Source organism: Aquila chrysaetos, chromosome 5 (assembly GCF_900496995.4).
Source record: "Aquila chrysaetos chrysaetos chromosome 5, bAquChr1.4, whole genome shotgun sequence".
Lineage (NCBI taxonomy): Eukaryota > Metazoa > Chordata > Aves > Accipitriformes > Accipitridae > Aquila > Aquila chrysaetos.
In genome coordinates, this window is record NC_044008.1 from 51,724,063 (window position 1) to 51,737,347 (window position 13,285).

At 37.8% G+C, this 13,285-nt stretch overlaps 1 long non-coding RNA gene across 1 annotated transcript; it reads left to right on the forward strand.

Annotated features, from left to right (window-relative positions):
- The first annotated feature begins 7,367 nt into the window (after nucleotides 1–7,367).
- Nucleotides 7,368–12,631, forward strand: LOC121233335. The gene is made up of 4 exons (XR_005932483.1): nucleotides 7,368–7,451; nucleotides 9,788–9,898; nucleotides 12,247–12,344; nucleotides 12,498–12,631. It is a non-coding gene; the product is annotated as an uncharacterized LOC121233335 (long non-coding RNA).
- Nucleotides 12,632–13,285: the final 654 nt, after the last annotated feature.

A 13,285-nucleotide genomic window follows, 5' to 3' on the forward strand; every position in this document is an offset into this window, starting at 1 on the left:
TTCCTCATCTTGGCAGTTTTCAGTGGGGCTGCCAGGAAAGCTAAAACCCTCTTCCTTAGTCGTCAAAAGCATAATCAGGGAGCTAAGAGGCCATGATTAATCTTAATAGTGCTAATAAATGTGTACAAGAGAACTCCTTTGGGGATTTCTGTTTTTCTATTTGCTTTAAAGGATCATGAGTTTCTACCCTCCCCCAGTGAGACAGTTGGAGTTTGCCTGGTCTTCCAGCGTGTTGTGGAGGGGAAGAGAAATTACCCAATCAGTCGGCTCTTTGGCTTTCTGAAAGACCTTTTTTTGCTATTTTGGCAGTTGCAATTTTTTGCTTTCCAAGGGCACTACTGAGACACCCACCATCCCCTGAGGAACTGTGGTCAGTACTATCTGCTTCCTCCAGGGAGTAACAGCAGGGATGGTAGCTCTGTCAAATTAATGTGAGTTAAGGTCACCATCCCTTGGGCTAGCTGGCTGGCTTGCCTTAGAGAAAGGGGCAAGGTTCTTTAGGTAAACAAAAATCCCTGTGTGATAGTGAGCTGACATTCGCACATATTCAGAGCCCTTATTTCAAGTTGCTTTAGGCTGTGTGAGAACATGTGGCAACATATCTTTGTCCGATCTCAGCTAGTACACTGGAAAATGAGCAGACACTTGAGCAGGTCTGGAATTTCCAGCTGGGGAGGGGGAAGCTGCACACCAGCCCATCACACAGCACGTTAGCCTCTGTCAAAACCAGGCGAATGGATTCAGGCTGATCAATGACTTTGTGCTGGCTGCAGTCACTGATTACTCTGAGACCGTTCATAAATTATAGTTTAAACAGTAACCTTTTTCAAGAGCTTGAAACAATTGTGTGCACAGATTAAAATAATGCACTGCCATGGTAGTTTGACATTGCATGTCTTGAGTATATGATATTTAGTCTTTGCTGGTGGAAACCTCCATCTGTTCAAACATTATAACTGATACCATTCTGAAAGAAATTTGATGAGTGGCAGAAGAGAAATAAGTTATTTAATTAATGGTTTGGTTGCACATATGGACATGTAATCCCTGGCCAGATGCATTCAGACATTATTATTTTATATAAGCAACATGGCAGGTCTTCAGATATCCAGTTACAGGCCTCCACAATAAAGTTAATATTGCCAAGACCCCATTTTGAAGGGGTTTGCTGGGGGGGGGTGGGGGGTGGGAGGCAGGTTTTTTTATGTATACAGCATCCCTCTCCTCCTCTTGTTTCTCCATTTTTGCCTTTTCAGTTCAGTAACAATCACTTCACCAGAGGCCCTTTGGATTGCTTTGATAAAAGCATTCAAAAAGATCAAAGAGAAAGTAAAACTCAGCTGGTGGCCTTTCTCTTTAAAGCAGTGGCTTTTAGGCCATGCCTATGCTACAGATGTTTGCTGGCAGGGCTATGTCAAGCCCGTTTTGATAAGGAGTTTGATCCCTGTCAGGCAGCTTTGCGTAAGGAGAAGCCCTCAGAGCAGATGCAATATTTCTGTCTATGCTATATGTACTTGCTTGGCAGGAATGAGCAAGAAACGGGCATAAGTACACTGGGTGGTGCAAGTGGAGTTTTATCAGTTTGAAAGGCATTTGCACATAGGAGACCTTGACCCTCCGACTGCAGTGGCGCTGACCTGCCTGCAGTGCCTTGCTAGCACGGCCTCAGCCCATGCTTGAAGGTTTTCACCAATGTAGCTGAGCTGCACAGGAAGCAAAGGAACTGAGCCTAAAAGTGATATAGCTCTATTGGCAAAGACCCTGAAAGAAATGTGGTAAAATAACTCGCTGGTGTTGAACTATCTTCTGTTTTAGCAACTGGTTTAGCCTACACTGGCACAGAAACTCTTGCTGAGGCAGGGGTTTTTTTCAGCTGGAATGGGTTTATCCTCTATAGTTTAATCCTATCTCATTTGCTGGAAAACCTTTATATAAAAGCAAGACATTAGTTTCTCCCCCATAGTTGGGGTTTTAGGCAGTAGAAATTCTGCTGTGAAGATCAAGAGAGAGGAGATGGACCTCTAAAATGTGACTGGCCTCGGAGGCCTTTCCATTTTTGGTGGAAATGCAGCACTGCAGTGTTTGCCAGAATGGATCCTAATTCCACTGTTCTAAGCAATGTTTCCTCTTGGTAATGATTTGAGTATGTCAGTAATTTAGGCACTTAAGAAAAGGAGAAGTCCTTTCATTTTCAGGACGTTGTGTTTGTAGTGCCAAGGAGATGCGTTTTGGGGAAAGCAGCCTCCAGCTTAAACCTTAAAACACTGAAATGGAATTATGGGCTGCTGAGACTGTATTTGACTGGAACTGGTCAGGATGCACATCTGTGGCTACAACTGATACTCAGAACTGCACCTTCTGGAACAGAAAAAGAAATGGCTCTAATTTTTGCAGTGAGAGCTCTCTCAGCTTGCTTATTTTAAATGAAATTTTGCATGTGACATTGTTCTCTCCTGCCACAATCTAGACTAAATTAGTTTTCCTTCAGATTCATTTCTTACTGTGTTTGGTTTTTTTTGTATAGACACTAAAGGTGGTCCAGAATGTTGATTACATGCTAACTTTAATGCATATTACTGAACTCGACTATTGTGAAATCAGGTAAGTGCTCTTTAAGCACAGGGTTGGTTTGTTTGGGATTTTTAATAAGAGAACTTACCTTTACTGAAAAACAAGCATTTACAAATGCTATTGCCTAATGCCTGCATCTATTTGAATGAATCTGGAATTTACTCCTTTCCTGGACTCTTTTTGCTTTTATTTTATGTAAGGTTTTAAGGTTTACAATGTTGCTAGGTTTACTGGGCTTCCAGTAAAGGATTTTTTTTTTTTAAATAATGATTTGAAGGTGTGCGGGATTTTTCCTCATGTTATAGTTTTAGTTATTTTTAAAAAGTATGATCTTCCAGCCTGCTTTTGCAACAACCTACTCACTTGGGAGACTGATCCAAAGCTCTCTGAAATCAATGGAAAACCTCCAGCAGGTTTCATGAGCTTTGGCTAAGGCCTTTTTTGAGAGCATGAGAATGAAGGCTTTTTTGGTTTTCACTGTTGCATTCTTAAATCTGAATAAGTAGAAAATCGGATTTATTAGTCATAGAAGTGGATCTGCAATAACAAAGGACCTGTAGTTCTCTACTGTAAAGGATACAGTTTGGCAAGATGTACAGCAGGTAACTCTTACGATGTGAAAAATGTAGACAACCGGAATTAACTGCAACCAAATGTACCCTGGAACCAAGGCTGTAATTTATAATACAGTCAAGAATGCATTGCAGACTCCTCAGTCGATAAGCTAATGAGAAAAAGGTCTGCAGTTAATTACAAATCAACTGGGTCAATATCCTGTAAATGAAAGATATGAAATTGCTAACATTTGGATGAAACTTCTTTGCCAAGTATATTTATAAACCTCATATAAAATATGATCTTTATAAAAAGAATAAAAGCTCCTTTCACTGTTCAAAGGCAGCACCGTGAATGCTTGGTTTCCTTTTGCTCTGAAAATTCAACTGAACTGCCTTTATTTCAACAAGTTTTCTTCTGTGTATAAAAGAACTGAAGTAATCTTTTACCTTTAATTTGAGACCTTACAATGAAGCATAAGAGCTATAAATAGGACTCCCAGCATGATGCTACCCATGACTTAATGGTCAAAATATCTAAAATGATGAAAGTCTGTGGCCAAATGCTCCTCCTAGTAGATGGCAGGACCTGCAGTGTTCTAATCGGTGATCTTGGCAATCTAACATCTTGTCACATTTATAGGAATAGTCCCAAAAAGGGCAGCCGGGGACTGAAGACATGGGCTAATGCTGGCACTTGAAAGCAGCTCATTGTTTGTGTGGGTCTCCAACTTCAAACAGCTCTACGCCTTAATAACTTGCAAAATTGGGAGTGCTACTTACCCAGGATCCTTTTCATCTGGTAGTGATGATTTTTTTTCATATATATTTTATAACACTTCTGCTTTTTATTAAAAAGGCAGAGGACAGTCGTTCTAAGGAGGAAATAACAGTATTAAACATGTGAATCTCTACTTTTTTTTGTAAGATAAGTTTATTACCTTGCTGCATACTTTTTACTGTCCTTTTTGTGCAAGCAATGGAAATTGGACAATTGTATTGTAATTATAGGCAATATTAATGAGACTTTAACTGAAAAATAACTATTCTTGAACTGTAACACATTCATTGATATTGGAGAATTTTTTTCAAGCAGGTGGACAAAATGCCCTAAAAGACATTGACAATAAAGGAAAAAATTAGGGCTTTATTGCTTAGTTTCCCCTCTCTATCTTCACTGTAGAGGCTGCTGGATTTAATTTTTATCATCATAGGATTTCACAGAGATGTTACTAGGCTTCCCAGGTTGTCTGAGGTTCCTAGGGTAGCTTGTTCACATTAAAAATATACCAGTCGTATGCGTTGTTGCAGAGAAGAGCAATTTTTTTCAATATACAAACAAGGAAATCAAACTCTGCCCACACAATGTTGCTGGTTTCACCATGGAAGTCCAAACCACAGTAGCCATGGGAGTTGCTGAGACATGATGTGTGAACCAAGGTCCCTTTGTTTTCTTCGTTTTTCAGGGTAGACTGAGGCTGCACTTTTCAAGTTAGTGAAAGAAAATACGAAAATGTGGAGAGAGAATCTGGAAGAGCGTGTGGAAGTCAGCACTGACCCACTGAAAGAGGGTCTTTTCTCTACAAGGGGCAAATGTCTGGAGCAACCCTTAGCAGCAAGTACAGGAATAAGGGTGTTTACTAACTTCTTTAGACTTTCCAAATTCTGAAGTACATTGATGCTCCATTTTGTTTTGCCACTGCTTTATTAGTTGTTTGGGGTTTTTTAAGCAAGCCCCTGTAGCCCCTCTTTATTTAATGATAAAATACTAATAAATCAAGGTCTTTTAATTTATGTTAAAATGCTAGTATTCATCACATAGACTACTGACTGCTGGTTTAAAACACCAGAATGTTTGAGTCAAAAATATACTAAGCTTTGATTCTTTTCTTATATATTGGGAAGAATGCGTAGTAAAAAAATATAGCTAAGGTATGTAGTATTGCATGATTTTAGAGAAAACTGTGTCTGACAGCTTGTATCATAAGAAATGACAGGGGTGATATTTGACTGCTATCATCATAGCGTCAATTGCAGCTCTAGCTTAGTGCTTTTTCTGACTCCAATGCAGCTATCGTCAGACCTGAAGTCAAGAATTTTGTGCTAATGTTTAAGGAACATTGAGTTGTTGCTTTTCCACCTCATGAATCTTGATGTTTAGAGTATCTTTCTTTTTTCCCCTCCTTTCCAGATTGTAATGGTTAAGACACAGTGACCCCGTCTACCCAAGCCTTCAAACCCATATGAGTAGTCCCATGAGGACAGTAGTGAAGGAAGCTTTCTTGGAGTCTTGGCTGCTGTGGGGTTTTCATGAGACTTCCATGAAACCTCTTCAATCTGGGCTGTGGTTTTCTTTTCAAGTAGCACATTGCTGAGCCAGGCTAGCTCCGTCGAGGCTAGAAGTATTAAATCACCACCAACACTGCAAGTTTTTAGGTGAGAGAGGCGTGGTCTGTCTCCACGTGAATGATGTCCTTGGCTCACGAAACACTTTTGTTAGTTGGGACAAGGGTGGGATCTGTTTCCAGTCCTCTTTGTTCTTTCTTCTGTGACATTTTTTCTCAGCCTTTTCCAACAAAATCTTGGGAGTTTATAATGTATAATAAAATGTAGATATGTTAGTGTATTGTAATATGTCCATTAGTCTAAAGGTAGGAAGTAAGAAAACCATAATGACTGTTGATGATTCCATCAAAGGAAACCCTTTTTGGAGTGCAAAGTGTGTCATGATGGTTGTGTGTTATCACAGCAACTAGAATTTCCTATATCATTTAACTGTTTCAGTACATTTTATATATGGCCGAGAAGTTGTCCTACCACTTATTTTTCACCTCCAGACTTTTAGTACTTCTGTTTTGGTCATTTCATCTTTTTAGAGACTCAGTTCTGATTTGAGTTGCTCTTTCTCACTTGCAGTGACAGTGAGAAATATTAGTCAGCCTCAACTGGAAGAGGAATTTATTATATAAATGTCCAAGCATAGGCTGTTTTTAAAAAGATAAAAATACAGAAAATTAAAAGAAACATTCCCAAATGAACAACGAATAATGAATGAATGATTCTATTTAAATAAAAGATAATATTAACACAGCACTGACCAATATATTATTGTGTTAGTCAAATAGTTAGTGGCATTGGTGGTGGCAGTACAGACACCTGCAAATTACCAGAGAAAATGCCCACGTTTCACATTTATAGAATTAGCACTGCAAAGCTAGGACTGCTCCTATTTCAAACACATTCCACCTGCTCAGGAAGTTGCAGATAGATTAGAAATGTCTATGAAATCTGTCCAGCAAGAAGTTCTGTTACAGTAACATTAGCTGATTTCCATTCAACCTGGAGAAGCACAATAATTTTTTTTGTCTGCATTTTCCTCATTAGATATTCAAATGAAATTTAAACACATGAAATCTGCATTACTATGAATATATTTTCTCATTAAGCTACAGAAATTAATTGGTACTGAAACTAGATTTTATACAGAGTTCATGAAGTTAAGACTTTTGAAAAATCAAAAACATAAACCAAACACAACAAAAAAACCCAATCAAACAAAGCCTGCTAGCAGTTTTACATAAAGATATCTGCATTTTTAGTCAACTAAAGAATGCTGCCTCCACAAGTCCATTGTAGGCCACACTTCATTTCTTTTGATTTTCTCTTCAGTTAATCATTGGGTTTCCTAAGTACAAATGCATTATGACAATAATCAGGTTTTAATTTAAATGCATTCCTTAGTGTATCAAGTCAAGCATTCTTCCTTCCTTCCTTCCTTCTGATGTGGCTTTTTGGGGGAAAGTGAGGGTAACACCACAGAATTTTTTTCTGTCTTTGTCATTGTTTATTCAATTATTCTATTAGGGACAGACTGTAAACCTTTTACAGTCATTAGCATGATAAGTCTATTGGTATTGATTAGTCTCATGGTGTGAGTAAGTGGGAGAAGAAAAGGGTCTCAGTATTACCTTTATAAGGAATTTTTAAGTGATGCAGCACAGATGAGTTGAGAGAGCTGGGAAAGGGAGACATCTTGAAAAACATGAAGCTAAAGGTAATTTCTTGTCTTATGTGATATACTGCTATTTCTAGAGTTAGAAGTGGTCAGTTTTTAAAAAGAAGGAAAAAAAAAAGGAAAGAAAATACTTATCCCAGTATTACAGGCTTCTTGTACTTTTTGTTTTGAAGATTAAAATTCTGAGACATAACTATAGTATGGCCATTTAATAGCTGAACAGTTGACAAAACAGAAAAACAGTCAAAGCACAGTCTCCTTGGTAGAGTTATCTCACCATATAGGTATGTTCTTCCATCTAAATTTCAAAGGTAATGTAACATTGTCTTGAAAAAGAAGGGAGGCGGGAGGGAAGTCTATAGTATATACGGCCCCTCTTCTGTCGCATATTCATAATTTCCAGCAAGGGAGGTAACTTTTGTGTTGGTGGTTGACATTAAGCAAGAAGTAGTGCTCTGGACAGTAACGAGCCTCTCTCTAAGAAACATCTGCTGCATAGGGAAGGCATGCAATGGAGAGTGTGTCATGTGTGTTGCTTATATCCGGTGGGCTTAGTTAAAATAAATAGCAAGATAAGATTTCTTGCTTTGATTTCCAAGTCTGCTGTTACTTTGTTCCATCACCTTGGTCAATTCAGTTCAGTTTACCTAGCTGTAAAATGTGTTCCATAATATTTACTTGATTTACTGTGATTAAATCTTCCGTTATTAGTTTAGGTCCCCTTTGTTCTAGTTACTGTATACATTTATAAGAAATCAAAGTCTCTGCTTCAGGGAAGGTATTACCTTCATAAATAATGTAGGCAGAGGTAGCAAGAAATTCTAGGGTGAATTAGGAAGAAGTTGGGCAGCCAGGAACACAGCTAAATAACACGGCCACTTTTGTAATGAAAGTTGGGAGATGTTGGGTATTGAACCAACGTCTGGTAATTAATGAATAAGTATGTTATCTGCTCTTTCTTCTAAAGGGGCTAACTTATATTTTTTGACAATTTGTTAAAGGATTTTCTGAAATCCTTGAAAGCTTCCAAAAATAATTATATAAACCATGTATTCGTTTTATGTGAACTGTACAAAGTAAGCCATATAAAAACAATATCTGGGAGGATTGGGCTTTTTTAAACATGTATTTTATCAAATTGACAAATGGAGAACTTTGTATTTTTTTTAATTAACACAACAGCCAATTTGTCATGAATTTTAATATAAACTAACTTTTGCACTTTCCTCCTTGCATGTCCTCACATAATTTCTGGAATTGGTTTTAGCAGCTATGTAGATTTATTTAAATGCTGTATCTGGAGTCAAATACTCCTTCTGATTTAGCTCTTAAGTTAAAAATACACATGTTCATGACTCATGCTCAAGTCAGCCTATAAAACAAAGCTCAGCTTTGCTGTTCAGTTCTTATGAGACAGCAGTGTAACAGCATTATGCATGGGCTGCTTGAAACTAACTACAAAAAGGTATTCTGTATAGACCACTTTCCTGGACTTTTAAAAACTATTTTAGTATCCTGACACAGTGTTTCTTAGCTATAAACTGCTGCCAAGAGTAAATACAAATCAAGTGTGTCCCCAGCCTGTTTTGTGAAATTATGGCACAACATTTTGAAATTATGCCAGTTTAAGATACAAGCAAAAGTGCTGCTGGCTCTGGCTTGCTACTGTAAATGTAAAACATTAAAATGATGATTAATGAGAAATGGATGGAATTCAATCCTGCCCAGGAAATTCAACGACCTAACAGGGAAAGGAGGCAGAGATATGTATCATGGCTCTGGGGCCTGATTTGTTGTCTTGAAACTTGATTCCTCTCTGCCTGAATTCTGCTAGAACTTGGGGAAGATCAATACCATTTGATTGTGTGCCCTAAGAAGGAAGGGATTGCTCTAGGTGGTGCTAACGAGTGGTAATTTGGTTTTGGTGCTGGTTTTCCTCCCCTCTCTTTTCCTATATGCCAAATTCACTTTGGCACTGTTTGGTCTGTGACCTTTTTATCTAACCTGCTTCTGGGGTTTGTTAGTTATTTTTCTTCATTATCCTCATCATCTAACCTGAGTGCTTGCCACTGCTTACACATCCTTCTCCAAAGATAGGGATCATCCAAATTCTGGAGAAAATGCTTGGCCAGCATTAAGAGCTAAACATCAGCTAGTGGGTTAAAAGTAGGTAGACTGAAGTGTTGGTCAACACCAGCTTTTTTCCAGTTCTTGAACATCGTTAGAGAGCCCTCATGTCACAGGGAGACATAAGAGAAAAGGAAGAGAAGCCTTTCCTTGCGTTGATTTCATTTTTCTTCCAAATGTTTCTGTTGCTGCCTCTCACGTTCCTCAGCTGTAAAATACCAATAGCATGTCTGCCTAGCTGCTGCTCAGGTGAGTGATTCGCATTTTCAAATTCCATTCAACACAAAGTATGAGGTGTTATTACTTACTTGTTATTACTTATCTATTATTATCCTAGCAAGATTCCACTCTAGGCATTCATTTTAATTGCTTTATATATTTCTTCAGAAATCACCTCTCCCCTGTAGTTTGGAAATGCGGATGGATCTGAATGACATACAAGCAAAATCTGACTTGGGATATACTGATATGGATAGAAGATACATTGATATGTTTCTTTAATGCTATATTTATATGACAGGTGAAGTCAAGAGAAGAGAACAGTTATGTCACTTATGCAGAAGACCCTTCAAAAAAAAGTCTTCACTGGCACTGCTAGAAATACCCACAACTTCATTCTGATCACATATAGGTAACTTCATACTTCGGTAGCTGGTACTTTTTGTTTTGTGACTACGTTATGGTTGTGCAACAAAATTGAAAAGAAACAAGTAACATATTTGGGGTGAATTTCATGTCATTTAAGTTGAAGCATATCATTTGCTTAAAAAAGTTAACATGGCAAGAGACTTAAAATGTGTGTTAATAGATACAAATTACTGTAATCACATCGAGATATAAATTACTGTAATCATGTCCGCTTAAATCTTTCAGTGATTATAATGCCATCATTTCAGTGTCATGTTTCTAACAAGATATTAATTTCTTGTTGCGAGTAGTTTTTGAATTGGTATAGCTGTGTATCTTAAAGCCCATTGCTCTTGGGGGAGACAAATATCATTTTCAGTGGCAAAAAAAGATTTGTAAAGGAAAGAGAACTTACTGTAGGTGGATGTGCAAATCGGGTAACTGTGAGTCTGTATAGACCTAAATACTGGAGTGCCATGCCATCGCTATCCCTTTTTTGAAAACAGTTGTGATTGCACAGGGAAACTAGAATCCAAGGAGGCATCCAATGCTAACATTGACTTCTCCCAGCTTAAATGAAAAGAGGTGGGGGAAGTGAAGATTTTTCAGAAGAGGACATCTGATGTGTATAATACATAGAGAGCCCTAAGGAAGTGTGTTTAAAGGGTTTTAAATCACCATATTCTCCGCTGCTGTATGAGTCCTGGAATTTACTGGGGCACTGCACACACACAACACAGAGGTCCTCCGTAGAGAAACATATGCCCACACTATCGTGGATATTGAGTGACCTGAGAAAATTATTATGACAGTGAAAGGGGCTGCTATTTTCAAAAAATTTAAGGGCAAACTACTGTACTATTTAGCTCCTGCTTTCATCAAAAATAATGTGGACATTTGTAAGCCAAAACAAGAGAGAGGAGTCTGCTTTGTAATATTTTTCTGAGCGTCACTTTTCCCGGTGTGGGTAATGCAGAAGGAACTGTTTTGCCCTGGGAGCTTCTGCACTGTAGTCAAAGGAGGGTGTTCACAAGCTACAGATGTTTACCGTGTCAGGGATTTTTTTCCCTCTCTCTTTTGGGACGATTTTTTAAAGAATAAGTGTTTTTAAAAAAAAAAAAAAAAAAAGGTGCTTGTAAGTCTAAACTGATTTCCAAACTTCTGATTTGCTTTTAGTTAACTCCTTGCTTGATAGCATCTTTGACCATCTATGATTTAAATAATTGTACTTTTGAGAAATGTATTGTCCAGTGAAATCTTTTCCTTATTTCCTCTTAATGACTGGCCCTGTTCATTGAGAAGAAATATGTAAATAATGTTATTACCAGGGAGGAGAGTTAATAGCCTTTAATGCCTTAAATTCTGTGAACAGTCATGCCCATGAGGAAGTCTTTACACAAATAGTCCTGGTAAACTCAACAGGACTCTTCATGCAGTAAAATTACTTATACAAGTAAGTGTTTGAGAGCAAAATGTCAGTGGTGCTATCCCACATTCCTCCTGTTCCTCCATGAAAGAAAGCCAGCACATGAACATCAGTAGGCATTTTTAGTCTAACATGTCCCAAATAAGGATTTAATCTAGACTAAACAACTGTTTTGAATATTTGCTGTAACTGTTAATTATTGAAAATGTTTTGAATTTTTCTATTCATTTCCTAGCTTTAGTTCTTGATTTAAATCATCTGTAGTGTTCCTACTTAGTGTGTTCACTTGGTATTTAACATTTATAATTTCTGTTTATTACAATTTAACAACCTCTACAGTTAGCTGCTTTTTACTTAAAGTTAATTTATTAGTCTAAAAGGGTTCTGGAATGAGTGATTTAACAAAGAAGCAAAAATACCTAAAACTCTCTGTCCTGCTAACAAGGCACTGCATATTTGTTTAATTGCAAATGCATATTCAAAGCATATACAATAAGCTGTAGTATACTTATCAAAGAGATACTGTCTGTAAAAAGCTGTCATTTTTGTCTGATGTGAGGTTATTTCAAAAGTCGCAATTTCCCCTTGCAGGTACTGAAGTTATACACTTCTTATTTATTTATTACAAATAGTGCATACTTGGTACAGCTGTTTCATGGAGACGTTTTAATTAATTGATAAACCAACTATTTTTCTGAACCAGTTAGTAAAACTGATCACAACAGACCTGTGAGTTTTTGGAAGCAAGAATGCAAAATTTCCCATAGTGTTTTTTGGGGGTTTGGTTTCGGGGTTTTTTTTGGTCTACTGTATCATCCTTGATCCTAATGGTAAAATAAAAACTAACTGCATTTAATTTAGACTGATTGTAAGTCAACTCTAATCTACAGCTGCTGAGAAAGTTGACTGATTCACCCTATAATTAGGTCTCTGCATCACCTTCCTCATACATAAATGGGCAGATGGATTCCTGATTGTTTTCCTGTGGTCACCAATGCATCTGAGGGACCCATCTGAGTGACAGGTACTTACATTCATTTGGAATTTTTAATCATGGCTTAGCACTTGCCAGCTTCAAAGTATACACTGTTGGGAAATTAGTGTCACATCATGTGATACAGTGGTTGTAAGTCTGCAAAGAAAACAGATTGTTTGATTATTTTTTTTTCTTCCGTAGCTAAGGTTAACTGTCTGGACAGCTGTGAGTCAAGCCTTCAAGACACGCTGCTTTATCTGATTGGTCTCAGTCTTGATCTGGAACATGAAAGAAAATGTGAGGAAGTTTCAAGCAGAGATAATTTTGCAAGTCCAAAGATGAGGATAAGGTCAAGTTCGCTTGCGTTTTCACAGTGCCTCATTACAAACATAAAACAAAGTGCCATGCAGACAATATGAGGTTTAGTGTAGCAAAGTAGTATGGTTTTCACCTTCAGGAGATTTACATTGCTGGAGTAGTTTTCATGTTCTGTTTACCAGTATCAAAGGAAAATACCACAGTAAAGAAAGAGAGGTTATATTTTTTTTAAAGGTGACTCTTCCTTCTAGGGAACAAGCATATGGAGACTTTAAGTTTTGAGGTTTAGCTTGCACAGGTGTTGCCAACATCTCATGGGGCTGCAGGGTAACATTAGCATTCAGTTAAGGAGTAAGTTGTCATTATTCATATCACATTAATTTAGCCCGTAATGTTACTGTAACTGCTTTCCTCCTGTAGGAAAGTACCACTTCTTCCATGCATTCAGAACTGTGGATGTTACTGCAGGAATCTATGGGGTGAGAGAATACAGCGCTTTTTTTTTTTTTTTTTTTTAACAGTGTCCTTTATGGTTATTGGGAGCTCTGTGTGAAACTTAAGAATTTTAGCCTGTAGGGTGGAAGGAGCTGTCCCTGTCCCATGAGGCTCACCAAAACCACTTCCTGAGCTATGGAAGAGCATTGCCTTTACAAAGCCAATCCTACCTACTG